Source organism: Triticum aestivum, chromosome 6B (genome assembly GCF_018294505.1).
Source record: "Triticum aestivum cultivar Chinese Spring chromosome 6B, IWGSC CS RefSeq v2.1, whole genome shotgun sequence".
Lineage (NCBI taxonomy): Eukaryota > Viridiplantae > Streptophyta > Magnoliopsida > Poales > Poaceae > Triticum > Triticum aestivum.
Window position 1 is genome coordinate 463469309 of NC_057810.1, and position 17410 is coordinate 463486718.

The window sequence follows — 17410 nt, forward strand, 5'->3', positions numbered from 1 at the left end:
ACTGGGTGACTATAAAGGTGCATTACAGGTATCTCCGAAAGTGTCTGTTGGGTTGACACGGATCGAGACTGGGATTTGTCACTCCGTATGACGGAGAGATATCACTGGGCCCACTCGGTAATGCATCATCATAATGAGCTCAAAGTGACCAAGTGTCTGGTCACGGGATCATGCATTACGGTACGAGTAAAGTGACTTGCCGGTAACGAGATTGAACGAGGTATTGGGATACCGACGATCGGATCTCGGGCAAGTAACATATCGATTGACAAAGGGAATTGCATACGGGGTTGATTAAATCCTCGACATCGTGGTTCATCCGATGAGATCATCGTGGAGCATGTGGGAGCCAACATGGGTATCCAGATCCCGCTGTTGGTTATTGACCGGAGAGCGATCTCGGTCATGTCTACATGTCTCCCGAACCCGTAGGGTCTACACACTTAAGGTTCAGTGACGCTAGGGTTGTAGGGATATGTATATGCAGTAACCCGAATGTTGTTCGGAGTCCCGGATGAGATCCCGGACGTCACGAGGAGTTCCGGAATGGTCCGGAGGTAAAGATTTATATATGGGAAGTCCTGTTTCGGGCATCGGGACAAGTTTCGGGGTTATCGGTATTGTACCGGGACCACCGGAAGGGTCCCGGGGGTCCACCGGGTGGGTCCACCTGTCCCGGGGGGCCACATGGGCTGTAGGGGGTGCGCCTTGGCCTACATGGGCCAAGGGCACCAGCCCCACATAGGCCCATGCGCCTAGGGTTTGAGGGGGAAGAGTCCTAGGAGGGGAAGGCACCTCCTAGGTGCCTTGGGGGGGAGGGAAACCCCCCTTGGCCGCCGCCCCCCTAGGAGATTGGATCTCCTAGGGCCGGCCACCCCCCCTTGGCCCTCCTATATATAGTGGGGGAAAGGAGGGACTTCATACCTTGGCCTTTGGTTGCCTCCTTCTCCCTCTCCAACACCTCCTCCTCCTCCATAGTGCTTGGCGTAGCCCTGCCGGAGTACTGCAGCTCCATCAACACCACGCCGTCGTGCTGCTGCTGGTGCCATCTCCCTCAACCTCTCCTCCCCCCTTGCTGGATCAAGAAGGAGGAGACGTGGCTGTTCCGTACGTGTGTTGAACGCGGAGGTGCCGTCCGTTCGGTGCTAGGATCTCCGGTGATTTGGATCACGTCGTGTTCGACTACATCATCCCCGTTCTTTGAACGCTTCGCTCGCGATCTACAAGGTATGTAGATGCATCTAATCACTCGTTGCTAGATGAACTCATAGATGGATCTTGGTGAAACCGTAGGAAAATTTTTGTTTTCTGCAACGTTCCCCAACAGTGGCATCATGAGCTAGGTCTATGCGTAGTTCTTCTTGCACGAGTAGAACACAATTTGTTGTGGGCGTAGATTTGTCAACTTTCTTGCCGCTACTAGTCTTATCTTGCTTCAGCGGTATTGTGGGATGAAGCGGCCTGGACCAACCTTACACGTACGCTTACGTGAGACCGGTTCCACCGACTAACATGCACTAGTTGCATAAGGTGGCTGGCGGGTGTCTGTCTCTCCTACTTTAGTTGAAGCGGATTCGATGAAAAGGGTCCTTATGAAGGGTAAATAGAAGTTGACAAATCACGTTGTGGCTTTCACGTAGGTAAGAAAACGTTCTTGCTAGAACCCTACTTCAGCCACGTAAAACTTGCAACAACAATTAGAGAACGTCTAACTTGTTTTTGCAGCAAGTGCTTTGTGATATGATATGGCCAAAGTTGTGATGAATGATGAATGATCTATATGTCATGTATGAGATGTTCATGCTATTGTAATAGGAATCACGACTTGCATGTCGATGAGTATGACAACCGGCAGGAGCCATAGGAGTTGTCTTTATTTTTTGTATGACCTGCGTGTCATTGAAGAACGCCATGTAAACTACTTTACTTTATTACTAAACGCGTTAGTCATAGAAGTAGAAGTAGTCGTTGGCGTGACAACTTCATGAAGACACGATGATGGAGATCATGGTGTCATGCCGGTGACAAGATGATCATGGAGCCCCGAAGATGAAGATCAAAGGAGCTATATGATATTGGCCATATCATGTCACTACTTTATATAATTGCATGTGATGTTTATTATGTTTTATGCATCTTGTTTACTTAGGACGACGGTAGTAAATAAGATGATCCCTTACAACAATTTCAAGAAGTGTTCTCCCCTAACTGTGCACCGTTGCTAAAGTTCGTCGTTTCGAAGCACCACGTGATGATCGGGTGTGATAGATCCTTACGTTCACATACAACGGGTGTAAGACAGTTTTACACAGCGAAAACACTTAGGGTTAACTTGACGAGCCTAGCATGTACAGACATGGCCTCGGAACACGGAGACCGAAAGGTCGAACACGAGTCGTATGGAAGATACGATCAACATGAGAATGTTCACCGACGATGACTAGTCCGTCTCACGTGATGATCGGACACGGCCTAGTCGACTCGGATCGTGTAACACTTAGATGACCAAAGGGATGTCAAATCTGAGTGGGAGTTCATTATAATTTGATTAGATGAACTTAATTATCATGAACTTAGTCTAAATATTTTACAATATGTCTTGTAGATCAAATGGCCAACGTAGTCCTCAACTTCAACGCGTTCCTAGAGAAAACCAAGCTGAAAGACGATGGCAGCAACTATACGGACTGGGTCCGGAACCTAAGGATCATCCTCATAGCTGCCAAGAAAGATTATGTCCTACAAGCACCGCTGGGTGACGCACCTGTCCTCCCTGCAGAACAAGACGTTATGAACGCTTGGCAGGCACGTTCCGATGACTACTCCCTCGTTCAGTGCGGCATGCTTTACAGCTTAGAGCCGGGGCTCCAAAAGCGTTTTGAGAGACATGGAGCATATGAGATGTTCGAAGAGCTGAAAATGGTTTTCCAAGCTCATGCCCGGGTCGAGAGATATGAAGTCTCCGACAAATTCTTCAGCTGTAAGATGGAGGAAAATAGTTCTGTCAGTGAGCACATACTCACTATGTCTGGGTTACATAACCGCTTGACTCAGCTGGGAGTTAATCTCCCGGATGATGCGGTCATTGACAGAATCCTCCAGTCGCTTCCACCAAGCTACAAGAGCTTTGTGATGAACTTCAATATGCAGGGGATGGAAAAGACCATTCCTGAAGTATTTGCTATGCTGAAATCAGCAGAGGTAGAAGTCAAGAAGGAACATCAAGTGTTGATGGTCAATAAAACCACTAAGTTCAAGAAGGGCAAGGGTAAAAAGAACTTCAAGAAGGACGGCAAGGTAGTTGCCGCGCCCAGCAAGCAAGCTGCCGGGAAGAAGCCAAAGAATGGACCCAAGCCCGAGACTGAGTGCTTTTATTGCAAGGAAAGTGGTCACTGGAAGCGGAACTGCCCCAAATACTTAGCGGACAAGAAGGCCGGCAAAACCAAAGGTATATTTGATATACATGTAATTGATGTGTACCTTACCAGTAATCGTAGTGACTCCTGGGTATTTGATACCGGTGCCGTTGCTCATATTTGTAACACACAGCAGGAGCTGCGGAATAAACGGAGACTGGCGAAGGACGAGGTGACGATGCGCGTCGGGAATGGTTCCAAGGTCGATGTGATCGCCGTCGGCACGCTACCTCTACATTTACCTACGGGATTAGTTTTGAACCTCAATAATTGTTATTTTGTGCCAAGTTTGAGCATGAACATTGTATCAGGATCTCGTTTAATTCGAGATGGCTACTCATTTAAATCCGAGAATAATGGTTGTTCTATTTATATGAGAGATATGTTTTATGGTCATGCTCCGATGGTGAATGGTTTATTCTTTATGAATCTCGAGCGTAATGCTACACATATTCATAGTGTAAGTACCAAAAGATGTAAGATTGATAGTGATAGTCCCACATACTTGTGGCACTGCCGCCTTGGTCACATAGGTGTCAAACGCATGAAGAAGCTCCATGCTGATGGACTTTTAGAGTCTCTTGATTACGAATCATTTGACACGTGCGAACCATGCCTCATGGGTAAAATGACCAAGACTCCATTCTCAGGAACAATGGAGCGAGCAACCAACTTATTGGAAATCATACATACTGATGTGTGCGGTCCAATGAGTGTTGAGGCTCGCGGTGGCTATCGTTATGTTCTCACCCTCACTGATGACTTGAGTAGATATGGGTATGTCTACTTAATGAAACACAAGTCTGAGACCTTTGAAAAGTTCAAGGAATTTCAGAGTGAAGTTGAGAATCAACGTGACAGGAAAATCAAGTTTCTACGATCAGATCGTGGAGGAGAATACTTGAGTCACGAGTTTGGTACACACTTAAGAAAATGTGGAATAGTTTCACAACTCACGCCGCCTGGAACACCTCAGCGTAATGGTGTGTCCGAACGTCGTAATCGCACTCTATTAGATATGGTACGATCTATGATGTCTCTTGCCGATTTACCACTATCTTTTTGGGGCTATGCTTTAGAGACTGCCGCATTCACTTTAAATAGGGCACCGTCGAAATCCGTTGAGACGACACCGTATGAATTGTGGTTTGGGAAGAAACCTAAGCTGTCGTTTCTAAAAGTTTGGGGATGCGATGCTTATGTCAGGAAACTTCAACCTGAAAAGCTCGAACCCAAATCGGAAAAATGCGTCTTCATAGGATACCCTAAAGAAACTGTTGGGTATATCTTCTACCTCAGATCCGAAGGCAAGATCTTTGTTGCCAAGAATGGGTCCTTTCTGGAGAAAGAGTTTCTCTCGAAAGAAGTAAGTGGGAGGAAAGTAGAGCTTGATGAAGTATTACCTCCTGAACCGGAAAATGGCGCAACTCAAGAAAATGTTCCTGAGGTGCCTGCACCGGCTAGAGAGGAAGTTAATGATAATGATCAAGATACTTCTGATCAAGCTCCTACTGAAATTCGAAGGTCCACAAGGACACGTTCCACACCAGAGTGGTACGGCAACCCTGTCTTGGAAATCATGTTGTTAGACAACAGTGAACCTTCGAACTATGAAGAAGCGATGGCGGGCCCGGATTCCGACAAATGGCTAGAAGCCATGAAATCCGAGATAGGATCCATGTATGAAAACGAAGTATGGACTTTGACTGACTTGCCCGTAGAACGGCGAGCCATAGAAAATAAATGGATCTTTAAGAAGAAGACAGACGCGGATGGTAATGTGACCATCTATAAAGCTCGGCTTGTCGCTAAGGGTTATCGACAAGTTCAAGGGGTTGACTACGATGAGACTTTCTCACCGGTAGCGAAGCTGAAGTCCGTCCGAATCATGTTAGCAATTGCCGCATTTTATGATTATGAAATTTGGCAAATGGACGTCAAAACGGCATTCCTTAATGGTTTCCTTAAGGAAGAATTGTATATGATGCAGCCGGAAGGTTTTGTCGATCCTAAAAATGCTGACAAGGTGTGCAGGCTCCAACGCTCGATTTATGGGCTGGTGCAAGCATCTCGGAGTTGGAACATTCGTTTTGATGAGATGATCAAAGCGTTTGGGTTTACACAGACTTATGGAGAAGCCTGTGTTTACAAGAAAGTGAGTGGGAGCTCTATAGCATTTCTCATACTATATGTAGATGACATACTTTTGATGGGAAATGATATAGAACTTTTGGACAGCATTAAGGCCTACTTGAATAAGAGTTTTTCAATGAAGGACCTTGGAGAAGCTGCTTATATATTAGGCATCAAGATCTATAGGGATAGATCGAGACGCCTCATAGGTCTTTCACAAAGCACATATCTTGATAAGATTTTGAAGAAGTTCAAAATGGATCAGTCCAAGAAAGGGTTCTTGCCTGTTTTGCAAGGTGTGAAATTGAGCTCAGCTCAATGTCCGACCACGGCAGAAGATATAGAAGAGATGAGTGTCATCCCCTATGCCTCAGCCATAGGTTCTATTATGTATGCCATGCTGTGTACCAGACCTGATGTAAACCTTGCCGTAAGTTTGGTAGGAAGGTACCAAAGTAATCCCGGCAAGGAACACTGGACAGCGGTCAAGAATATCCTGAAGTACCTGAAAAGGACTAAGGAAATGTTTCTCGTTTATGGAGGTGACGAAGAGCTCGTCGTAAAGGGTTACGTCGACGCTAGCTTCGACACAGATCTGGATGACTCTAAGTCACAAACCGGATACGTGTATATTTTGAATGGTGGGGCAGTAAGCTGGTGCAGTTGCAAGCAGAGCGTCGTGGCGGGATCTACATGTGAAGCGGAGTACATGGCAGCCTCGGAGGCAGCACATGAAGCAATTTGGATGAAGGAGTTCATCACCGACCTAGGAGTCATACCCAATGCGTCGGGGCCGATCAAGCTCTTCTGTGACAACACTGGAGCTATTGCACTTGCCAAGGAGCCCAGGTTTCACAAGAAGACAAGGCACATCAAGCGTCGCTTCAACTCCATTCGTGAAAATGTTCAAGATGGAGACATAGAGATTTGTAAAGTACATACGGACCTGAATGTAGCGGATCCGTTGACTAAACCTCTCCCTAGAGCAAAACATGATCAACACCAGAATTCCATGGGTGTTCGATTCATCACAATGTAACTAGATTATTGACTCTAGTGCAAGTGGGAGACTGTTGGAAATATGCCCTAGAGGCAATAATAAAAGCATTATTATTATATTTCTTTGTTCATGATAATTGTCTTTATTCATGCTATAATTGTATTATCCGGAAATCGTAATACATGTGTGAATAACAGACACCAACATGTCCCTAGTAAGCCTCTAGTTGACTAGCTCGTTGATCAATAGATAGTCATGGTTTCCTGGCTATGGACATTGGATGTCATTGATAACGGGATCACATCATTAGGATAATGATGTGATGGACAAGACCCAATCCTAAGCATAGCGTGAGATCGTGTAGTTCGTTTGCTAGAGCTTTTCTAATGTCAAGTATCTTTTCCTTTGACCATGAGATCGTGTAACTCCCGGATACCGTAGGAGTGCTTTGGGTGTATCAAACGTCACAACGTAACTGGGTGACTATAAAGGTGCATTACAGGTATCTCCGAAAGTGTCTGTTGGGTTGACACGGATCGAGACTGGGATTTGTCACTCCGTATGACGGAGAGATATCACTGGGCCCACTCGGTAATGCATCATCATAATGAGCTCAAAGTGACCAAGTGTCTGGTCACGGGATCATGCATTACGGTACGAGTAAAGTGACTTGCCGGTAACGAGATTGAACGAGGTATTGGGATACCGACGATCGGATCTCGGGCAAGTAACATATCGATTGACAAAGGGAATTGCATACGGGGTTGATTAAATCCTCGACATCGTGGTTCATCCGATGAGATCATCGTGGAGCATGTGGGAGCCAACATGGGTATCCAGATCCCGCTGTTGGTTATTGACCGGAGAGCGATCTCGGTCATGTCTACATGTCTCCCGAACCCGTAGGGTCTACACACTTAAGGTTCAGTGACGCTAGGGTTGTAGGGATATGTATATGCAGTAACCCGAATGTTGTTCGGAGTCCCGGATGAGATCCCGGACGTCACGAGGAGTTCCGGAATGGTCCGGAGGTAAAGATTTATATATGGGAAGTCCTGTTTCGGGCATCGGGACAAGTTTCGGGGTTATCGGTATTGTACCGGGACCACCGGAAGGGTCCCGGGGGTCCACCGGGTGGGTCCACCTGTCCCGGGGGGCCACATGGGCTGTAGGGGGTGCGCCTTGGCCTACATGGGCCAAGGGCACCAGCCCCACATAGGCCCATGCGCCTAGGGTTTGAGGGGGGAAGAGTCCTAGGAGGGGAAGGCACCTCCTAGGTGCCTTGGGGGGGAGGGAAACCCCCCTTGGCCGCCGCCCCCCTAGGAGATTGGATCTCCTAGGGCCGGCCACCCCCCCTTGGCCCTCCTATATATAGTGGGGGAAAGGAGGGACTTCATACCTTGGCCTTTGGTTGCCTCCTTCTCCCTCTCCAACACCTCCTCCTCCTCCATAGTGCTTGGCGTAGCCCTGCCGGACTACTGCAACTCCATCAACACCACGCCGTCGTGCTGCTGCTGGTGCCATCTCCCTCAACCTCTCCTCCCCCCTTGCTGGATCAAGAAGGAGGAGACGTGGCTGTTCCGTACGTGTGTTGAACGCGGAGGTGCCGTCCGTTCGGTGCTAGGATCTCCGGTGATTTGGATCACGTCGTGTTCGACTACATCATCCCCGTTCTTTGAACGCTTCCGCTCGCGATCTACAAGGTATGTAGATGCATCTAATCACTCGTAGCTAGATGAACTCATAGATGGATCTTGGTGAAACCGTAGGAAAATTTTTGTTTTCTGCAACGTTCCCCAACATCTTGTCCATCACTTCATTCTCCTAATGATGTGATCCCGTTATCAACGACATCTAATGTCCATAGTCCAGGAAACCATGACTACTTGTTGATCAATGAGTAGTCAACTAAGGGCTTACTGGGACATATTATGGTCTATGTATTCACACATGTGTTTACGATTTCTGGATAATACAATTTATAGCATGAATAAAGACAATTATCATGAACAAGGAAATATAATAATAATCCTTTTATTATTGCCTCTAGGGCATATTTCCAACAATAACTTGTGCATGTCAGTGTGATCTTGGATAAGCCGGAGCACTTAATCGCCTTCCTGAAAGCCTCGGTTTTAACCCGGCGGCTGTGATAACGCCGCAGGGTCTGCTGATAAATCACCAAACGAGGTCGCAATATCCCATTTTTTCTCTTAAAGGTCCGATGCATCTTGGCGTGCTCTTTCATTGTCTGTTTGAACATAAGCTACCACTCGGGGCGAGTCGTGGCGAATATCACTTGGAAGAACTACTTCTGCTCCATAAACCATGAAGAAGGGTGTATAACCCGTAGATCTATTGGGGGTGGTATTAATGCTCCATAATACGGAAGGTAACTCTTCCACCCAACAACCCAGCGTCCTCTACAAAGGGACCATAAGCCGGGGCTTGATACCCTTCAGGATTTCTTGATTAGCTCTCTCCGCTTGACCATTAGACTGGGGGTGAGCCAGTGAGGACACATCAAGCTGGATGTGCTCACGTTGACAGAACTCTTGCATAGCACCCTTGGAGAGATTCGTGCCATTATCTGTTATAATGCTGTGTGGAAAACCAAAGCGGAAAATCACCTTTTTATGAATTGAACCGCCGTGGCCGCATCACACTTGCTTACTGGCTCTGCCTCCACCCACTTGGTGAATTTATCAACCGCCACTAGGAGGTGGGTCTTCTTATCCTTGGACCTCTTAAAAGGCCCAACCATATCCAGCCCCCAAGTTGCAAATGGCCAGGTGATTGGAATCATCCTCAATTCCTGGGCCAGAACATGAGCTCGGCGTGAAAACTTTTGACATCCATCACACTTCCTGACCAGATCCTCTGCATCAGCATGAGCTATTAACCAGTAAAAATCGTGTCAGAAAGCCTTAGCCACCAAGGATTTTGAACTGGCATGATGCCCGCAATCTCCTTCGTGGATTTCACGCAAGATCTCACAACCTTCTTCAGGAGAAATGCAACGCTGAAATGCCCGTGAGACACTGCAATGATGTAACTCGCCATTGACAATAGTCATGGACTTGGACCGCCGGATTATTTGTCTGGCCAGAACTTCATCCTCGGGTAACTCGCCCCGGGTCATATATGCCAGGTATGGCACTGTCCAATCCAGGATAGCATGAAGAACTGCCACCAATTGAGCCTCCAGGTCAGGAACAGCAGATCCTCCTCTGTTGGTATCTTGACCGACGGATTATGCAGAACGTCAAGAAAAACATTGGGTGGCACTGGTTTATGCAGGGATCCGAGCCGGCTTAAAGCGTCCGCCGCTTCATTCTTGCGCCGATCAATGTGCTCGACCTGGTAACCCTTGAAGTGACCGACAATGATATCCACCTCGCGTCGATAAGCCGCCATGAGTGGATCCTTAGAGTCCCACGTACCAGACACTTGCTGAGCCACTAAATTGGAGTCGCCAAAGCAACGTATCCGGATTAAGTTCATCTCCTTAGCCAGCCGAAGACCGTGTAGCAAGGCCTCATAGTCAGCCGCATTGTTAGTACAGGGAAACATTAAGCGGAGAACATAACAAAATTTGTCACCTCAAGGGGAAGTAATAACCACTCCAGCCCCCGAGCCCTCCAATTGTCTGGATCCATCGAAGTGAATAGTCTAGTATGTGTTATCCAGTTTATCCTCCGGTGCCTGTAACTCTGTCCAGTCATTGATGAAATCCACGAGCGCTTGGGACTTGATAGCAGTGTGAGGCATATATTTTAACCCGTGAGGTCCAAGCTCAATAGCCCAATTAGCAACCCGGCCAATCGCCTCCCTCGTCTGAATGATATCTCCCAACGGAGCAGAACTGACCACAGTAATGGGATGGCCCTGAAAGTATTGCTTAAGCTTCCGGCTCGCCATAAAAACTCCATACACCAGCTTCTACCAATGTGTGTATCTTTGCTTTGATTCGATAAGCACCTCGCTAATGTAATAAACCGGCCATTGAACCAGATACTCCTTACCTACCACCTTGAGCTCCACCACGATGGCCACGCTAACAGCCCAGGCGTTAGCAGCCACGTATAACAGCAATGGTTCCTTATCAATGGGGGCAGCAAGAACGGGCGGTTCGGCTAGCTGCTTCTTCAGATCGTCAAATGCCGCATTAGCAGCATCACTCCAGACAAAGTTGTCTGTTTTCTTCATCATTTGATATAGAGGGATGACCTTCTCTCCCAACCGGCTGATAAACCGGCTTAGCGCTGCAATACGACCTGCCAGACATTGAACATCATTGATGCATGCCGGTTTAGCCAGGGACGTAATAGCCTTGATCTTTTCCGGATTAGCTTCAATGCCCCAGTTAGACACCACAAAACCCAAGAGCTTGCCTGCCGGTTCACCAAAAACACACTTGGCCGGATTAAGCATCATCTTATAAACCCTCAGATTATCAAAAGTTTCCTTCAAACATGCTATTAGCGTTTCTGCTTTCCCGGACTTCACCACGATATCATCCACATAAGCATGAACGTTGCGCCCAATCTGATTATGAAGGCAATTCTGCACACATTGCTGATAAGTCGCCTGGGCGCTCTTGAGCCCAAAAGGCATAGACACATAGCAGAAGGCTCCAAAGGGAGTTATAAAAGTTGTCTTCTCCTGGTCCTTAACTGCCATTTTAATCTGATGATAACCCGAATAAGCATCCAAAAACTCAAACGCTCACAACCCGCCGTAGCATCAATGATTTGATCAATACGAGGGAGAGCAAAGGGATCAGCTGGACAAGCCTTGTTCAAATCTGTGTAATCCACACACATACGCCAAGTACCGTTCTTTTTTAGTACCAGCACCGGGTTAGCCAACGACTCAGGATGAAAAACTTCCACAATAAACCCTGCTGCCAAGAGCCGGGCTACCTCCCCACCAATGGCATTGCGCCTCTCTTCATTGAAGCAGCGGAGAAACTTCTTGACCGGTTTAAACTTGGGATCGATATTCAGATTGTGCTCAGCGAGTTCCCTTGGTACACCTGGCATGTCAAAAGGTTTCCCATGCAAAGATGTCCCGGTTCTCACGGATGAACTCGATGAGCGTGCTTTCCTATTTCGGATCCAAGTTAACACTGATGCTAAACTGCTTGGATGAATTGCCAGGAACAAAAACAACCAACTAAGTCTCATCAACCGATTTAAACTTCAAAGCAAATCATGCTCTATAGTTGGTTTTTTCAAAGACGTCATATCTGCGGGATCAACATTGTCCTTATAGAACTTCAATTCCTCTGTTGCACAAACCGACTCAGCGTAAGCCGCGTCACCTTCCTCACACTCCAAAGTGACCTTTCGTCTTCCATGTACTGTGATGGTCCCCTTATGAACCGGCATCTTGAGCTGTAGATAAACATAACACGGCCTCGCCATGAACTTAGCATAAGCCGGCCGGCCAAACAGGGCATAGTACGGACTCTTGATTTTCACCACTTCAAAAGTCAATGTCTCTGACCTTGAATCATGATCATCTCCAAAGGCAACCTCCAGAGCTATCTTACCGACCGGGTACGCCGATTTACCAGGCACCACACCATGAAACACGGTGTTCGACGGTTTAAGATTCTTATCTGTCAACCCCATACGACGAAAAGTTTCATAATACAAGATGTTGATGCTGCTTCCTCCATCCATGAGCACCTTGGTGAACTTATAACCTCCAACCTAAGGTGCCACCACCAAAGCTAGGTGACCCGGATTATCAACCCGGGGCAGATGATCCTCTCGACTCCACACAATAGGCTGTTCAGACTAGCGCAAAAAAGGGGTACCGTCGGTTCAACAGAGTTCACTGCCCTCTTGTGAAGCTTTTGATCACGCTTGCACAGACTAGTGGTGAAGACATGATACTGCCCACTATTTAACTGCTTCGGGTCACTTTGATAACCTGACTGTTGCTGTTGCTGATTCCCCTGTTGATTATAACCACCTTGGTTGCCCTGATTGCCTTGATTGCCATGTCCTCCCTGATAACCCTGAAATCTTGAACTGGAGTTACCTCCCCATAACCCGGACCTTGTCACCCGGATCCTGAACTGCCGGACGGTCCATGGTTATACCGGAAAAGATCCGAGTTTTTGAACTCCCTCATAATAAAACAGTCCTTCCAGAGGTGCGTGGCTGGCTTCTCTCGCGTCCCGTGCCTCGGGCAAGGCTGATTTAACAGGCGCTCAAGATTAACACCTGATCCTCCACTCCACGGGGTCTACCCTTACGACGCTGGCCATTGTCCTGTACATTGGTGTTAGACACAAAATCGGAATTACTGTCTACTTTATGCTTACCATTATTCCCATGGCCTGCCTGGCTATGTTGTTGTCCTTTCACACCGCCGTTCTTCTTTCCCTTCCCCGGCTTTTCATCGTCAGACTCGGGATCCTTGGTACTATCAGAATCGGCGTACTCAACCAAAGCTGCCATGAGTGTTCCCATGTCATTGCAGTGACGCTTGAGTCGTCCTAACTTCAACTTCAGCGGCTTAAATGGGTTGATGCGGTCAATATGCATGTTCATCAATGTGCCTGTTATAACTCTTGCTCGGGCGAGGGGTTGAATGAATTCTGTCCCGGCTATACGAATAGGCCTGCTGCTGCACCATAGCGGTTTGAAGAAGATCCCTTGCCCACCGTGACTCAACTGCCGCTGGAGACTCGCCCTCCATTGGAATAGCTGCCAACCGCGACGCCGCAACAATCATGTTATCCAAATGGGTGGAGAACTGACCCGTTGGGGTTGGCATGTACTGCGGCGGGTCATCTGTTCGTCGAGGCAGATCTGTTACCCGTGGCTGATCCGGCGCTCCTGTCCCAGGTGCTTCAGTCCGGTTTACTGCCGCCAGATTACTGGGTCCTGCTCCTGGCGTGTCGAAGAGATTCATTGCTTTGTAAACTGGCGGTAGATGAGGACCGATGCCTCCTCCTCAACACATCATTCAAAGCGCTGTGATCCAGCATGAGCCAGTAATTCTCTGCCTGAATCCGGTATGACTGGGCATCTAAAGCGGCCCGCTCATCAGCCATCCTGGTTTCCTCAGCCACCAAGTCCTCCTTGGCCTGAGTTATCTGATCCCGCAGTTTTTTGACCTCCGCATTATACCGATCTTGAGTCTCCGGGGTGACTGCTGTGGTCAACAATGTCGCCCAGGCGTCCAATAAACCGCACAGAACTTGAGCCGGCTGGCGCGCGGGGCCTCCTGCCCCGCCTGCCGATCCGGAAGTCATGGCTGCTGCAGTTGAAGATTGCAATGTGGGCTGCGTACCGGCCATGAAGATCGCAACCCGGTTTGGCGGTTCAAGGGGGTCCAGAACACTGTCGCCATCGGAACAGCCCTCGAACCGGCCATCTTGTAGTTGGTACAGTGACTCGGTCTCGCCGGTGGATGACTCGCCATCAGAATAAACGACCATCTCACCATTGGACCCCGGTTCAGACTCCGCTCCATGGATGAATCCTATGAACACACGCTTCATGGCAGGCTGAACCCGGGCAGGGCTTGCACGCTGAGCCGTCTCAACGAGGTCGGTGCAGATGTCTGGCTCAGGGCCCGGTTCACCAATCTTGCCGATGAAGACGTGAATTCCTCCAAAGGGGACCCGGTACCCGTACTCGATTGAGCCAGCATCGGGGCCCCAGCCTGCATCGTCGATGTAGAGCTTACCATGATGAATCTTGGCCATCCGGCCAACCGTGTATCCCTTGAGTCCTTCAAAGTTTCCCTTCAAGAACTCGAAACCATCATGCGATAGCCCCATGGTGGGTGCCAACTGTCATGGAATTAACACGAAAGATGTCCTAGGGGAAGGACTTAGTCATGGAGCCATCGCAACGAGATTAGCTTAAAGGGGTTAAACCGACAAAGGACATGGGGAGTTTATACTGGTTCGGCCCCTTGCAGTGAAGGTAAAAGCCTACGATCCAGTTGTTGTGGAATTGATGGGGTTTCGATGAGCAGCGAGTGAATCCGCTTTACCTAGCTCTCGAGTTGTTGTTTCTTGTCCCTGAACCGCCGCCGGGTTGTCCCTTTATATACACAGGTTGACGCCCGACGGTTTACAGAATCCCGAGGCCGGCTCATACATGTGTCCGGCTCAGTTTCTACCTTTCCCTATCTTACAACACAAGTTATATATCTCATGGCGGTTTATGTCTATGGGCCCTAATCCGCCCTTGGGCTCTGGGCCTCTAAGCCTCTGTAGTAAAGCACCATACTCTCTTATCTTCATGGGCTTCAATACGGATGATTCCTTGTGAGCATAACCCGGCCCCTCCTGGGCGGTTTATACTCAGTAGTTATATCCCCAACATATCTTGAGGACAAGCAGGAATTAAGCTTGGGGATGCTTTATACGTCTCCAACGTATCTATAATTTCTGATTGTTCCATGCTATTATATTACCTGTTTTGGATGTTTAATGGGCTTTACTAAGCACTTTTATATTATTTTTTGGACTAACCTATTAACCTGAGGCCCGGCCTAAATTGCTGTTTTTTTGCCTATTTCAGTGTTTCACAGAAAAGGAATATCAAATAGAGTCCAAACGGAATGAAACCTTCGGGAGAGTTATTTTTGGAAAAAACGCAGTCCAGGAGACTTGGAGTGGACATCAAGAAAGAAACGAGGCGGCCACAAGGCAGGAAGGCGCGCCCCCACCCTTGTGGGCCCCTCGTGGCTCCCCTGACCGACTTCCTTCGCCTATATATACTCTTATACCTTGAAAACATCCAGGAGCACCACGAAACCCTATTTCCACCGCTGCAACCTTCTGTACCCGTGATATCCCATCTTGGTGCCTTTTCCGGCACTCTGCCGGAGGGGGAATCAATCACGGAGGGCTTCTACATCAACACCATAGCCTCTCCGATGAAGTGTGAGTACTTTACCACAGACCTTCGGGTCCATAGTTTTTAGCTAGATGGCGTCTTCTCTCTCTTTGATTCTCAATACAAAGTTCTCCTCGATCTTCTTGGAGATCTATTCGATGTAATTCTTTTTGTGGTGTGTTTGCCGAGATCCGATGAATTGTGGGTTTATGATCAAGATTATCTATGAACAATATTTGAATCTCCTCTGAATTCTTTTATGTATGATTGGTTATCTTTGCAAGTCTCTTCGAATTATCAGTTTGGTTTGGCCTACTAGATTGATCTTTCATGCAATGGGAGAAGTGCTTAGCTTTGGGTTCAATCTTGCGGTGTCCTTTCCCAGTGACAGCAGGGGCAGCAAGGCACGTATTGTATTGTTGCCATCGAGGATAAAAAGATGGGGTTTATATCATATTGCTTGAGTTTATCCCTCTACATCATGTCATCTTGCCCAATGTGTTACTCTGTTCTTATTAACTTAATACTCTAGATGCATGCTGGATAGCGGTCGATGTGTGGAGTAATAGTAGTAGATGCAGAATCGTTTCGATCTACTTGTCGCGGACGTGATGCCTCTTCACATGATCATGCCTAGATATTCTCACAACTATGCACTTTTCTATCAATTGCTCGACAGTAATTTGTTCACCCACTGTAATACTTATGCTATCTTGAGAGAAGCCACTAGTGAAACCTATGGCCCCCGGGTCTATTTTCCTTCATATAAGTTTCCGATCTATTTTATTTTCCAATCTATATCATAAAAATACAAAAAATATTTATCTTATTATTATCTCTATCAGATCTCACTTTTGCAAGTGGCCGTGAAGGGATTGACAACCCCTTTATCGCATTGGTTACAAGGTTCTTATTTGTTTGTGCAGGTATGAGGGATTTGCGTGTAGCCTCCTACTGGATTGATACCTTGGTTCTCAAAAACTGAGGGAAATACTTACACTACTTTGCTGCATCACCCTTTCCTCTTCAAGGGAAAACCAACGCATGCTCAAGAGGTAGCAAGATGGATTTCTGGCGCCGTTGCCGGGGAGTCTACGCTCAAGTCAAGACATACCAAGTACCCATCACAAACTCTTATCCCTCGCATTACATTATTTGCCATTTTCCTCTCGCTTTCCTCTCCCCCACTTCACCCTTGCCATTTTATTCGCCCTCTCTTGAGTCTGTAGGATCGAAAGTATTTCTAGAGGGGGGGTGGTTAGACTACTTGACCAAATAAAAACTTATCCTTTTCCCAATTTTAGTCTTTGGCAGATTTTAGCTATCCTAGCACAAGTCAAGCAATCTTAACACAATTCAAGCAAGCATGCAAAGAGTATATGAGCAGCGGAAAGTAAAGCATGCAACTTGCAGGAATGTAAAGGGAAGGGTTTTGAGGATTCAAACGCAATTGGAGACACGGATATTTTTGTCGTGGTTCCAATAGGTGGTGCTATCGTACATCCACGTTGATGGAGACTTCAACCCACGAAGGGTAATGGTTGCGCGAGTCCACGGAGGGCTCCACCCATGAAGAAACAACCTTGTCTATCCCACCACGACCGTCGCCCATGAAGGACTTGCCTCACTAGCGGTAGATCTTCACGAAGTAGGCGATCTCCTTGCCCTTACAAACTCCTTGGTACAACTCCACAATCTTGTTGGAGGCTCCCAAGTGACACCTACGTTCACTAGCGGTAAGGATCACCTCCGTTCCAAATATCCGGAGTTCTTTCAGTCCTAGATCTCGGGACGAGATCCTCTTGTAATGGTGGAGTGTTGTAACACCCCAGATGTAACTTTCCATATTTGTAACTCCAACTCTTGCCATTTTCAGCTATGTGCTATGGTATTCCCTCCGTGGTTGGGTTTTTGTCTTTTGTTTTGCATTTTATTCATGTCATGCATCTCATATCATGTCATCATGTGCATCTCATTTGCATACG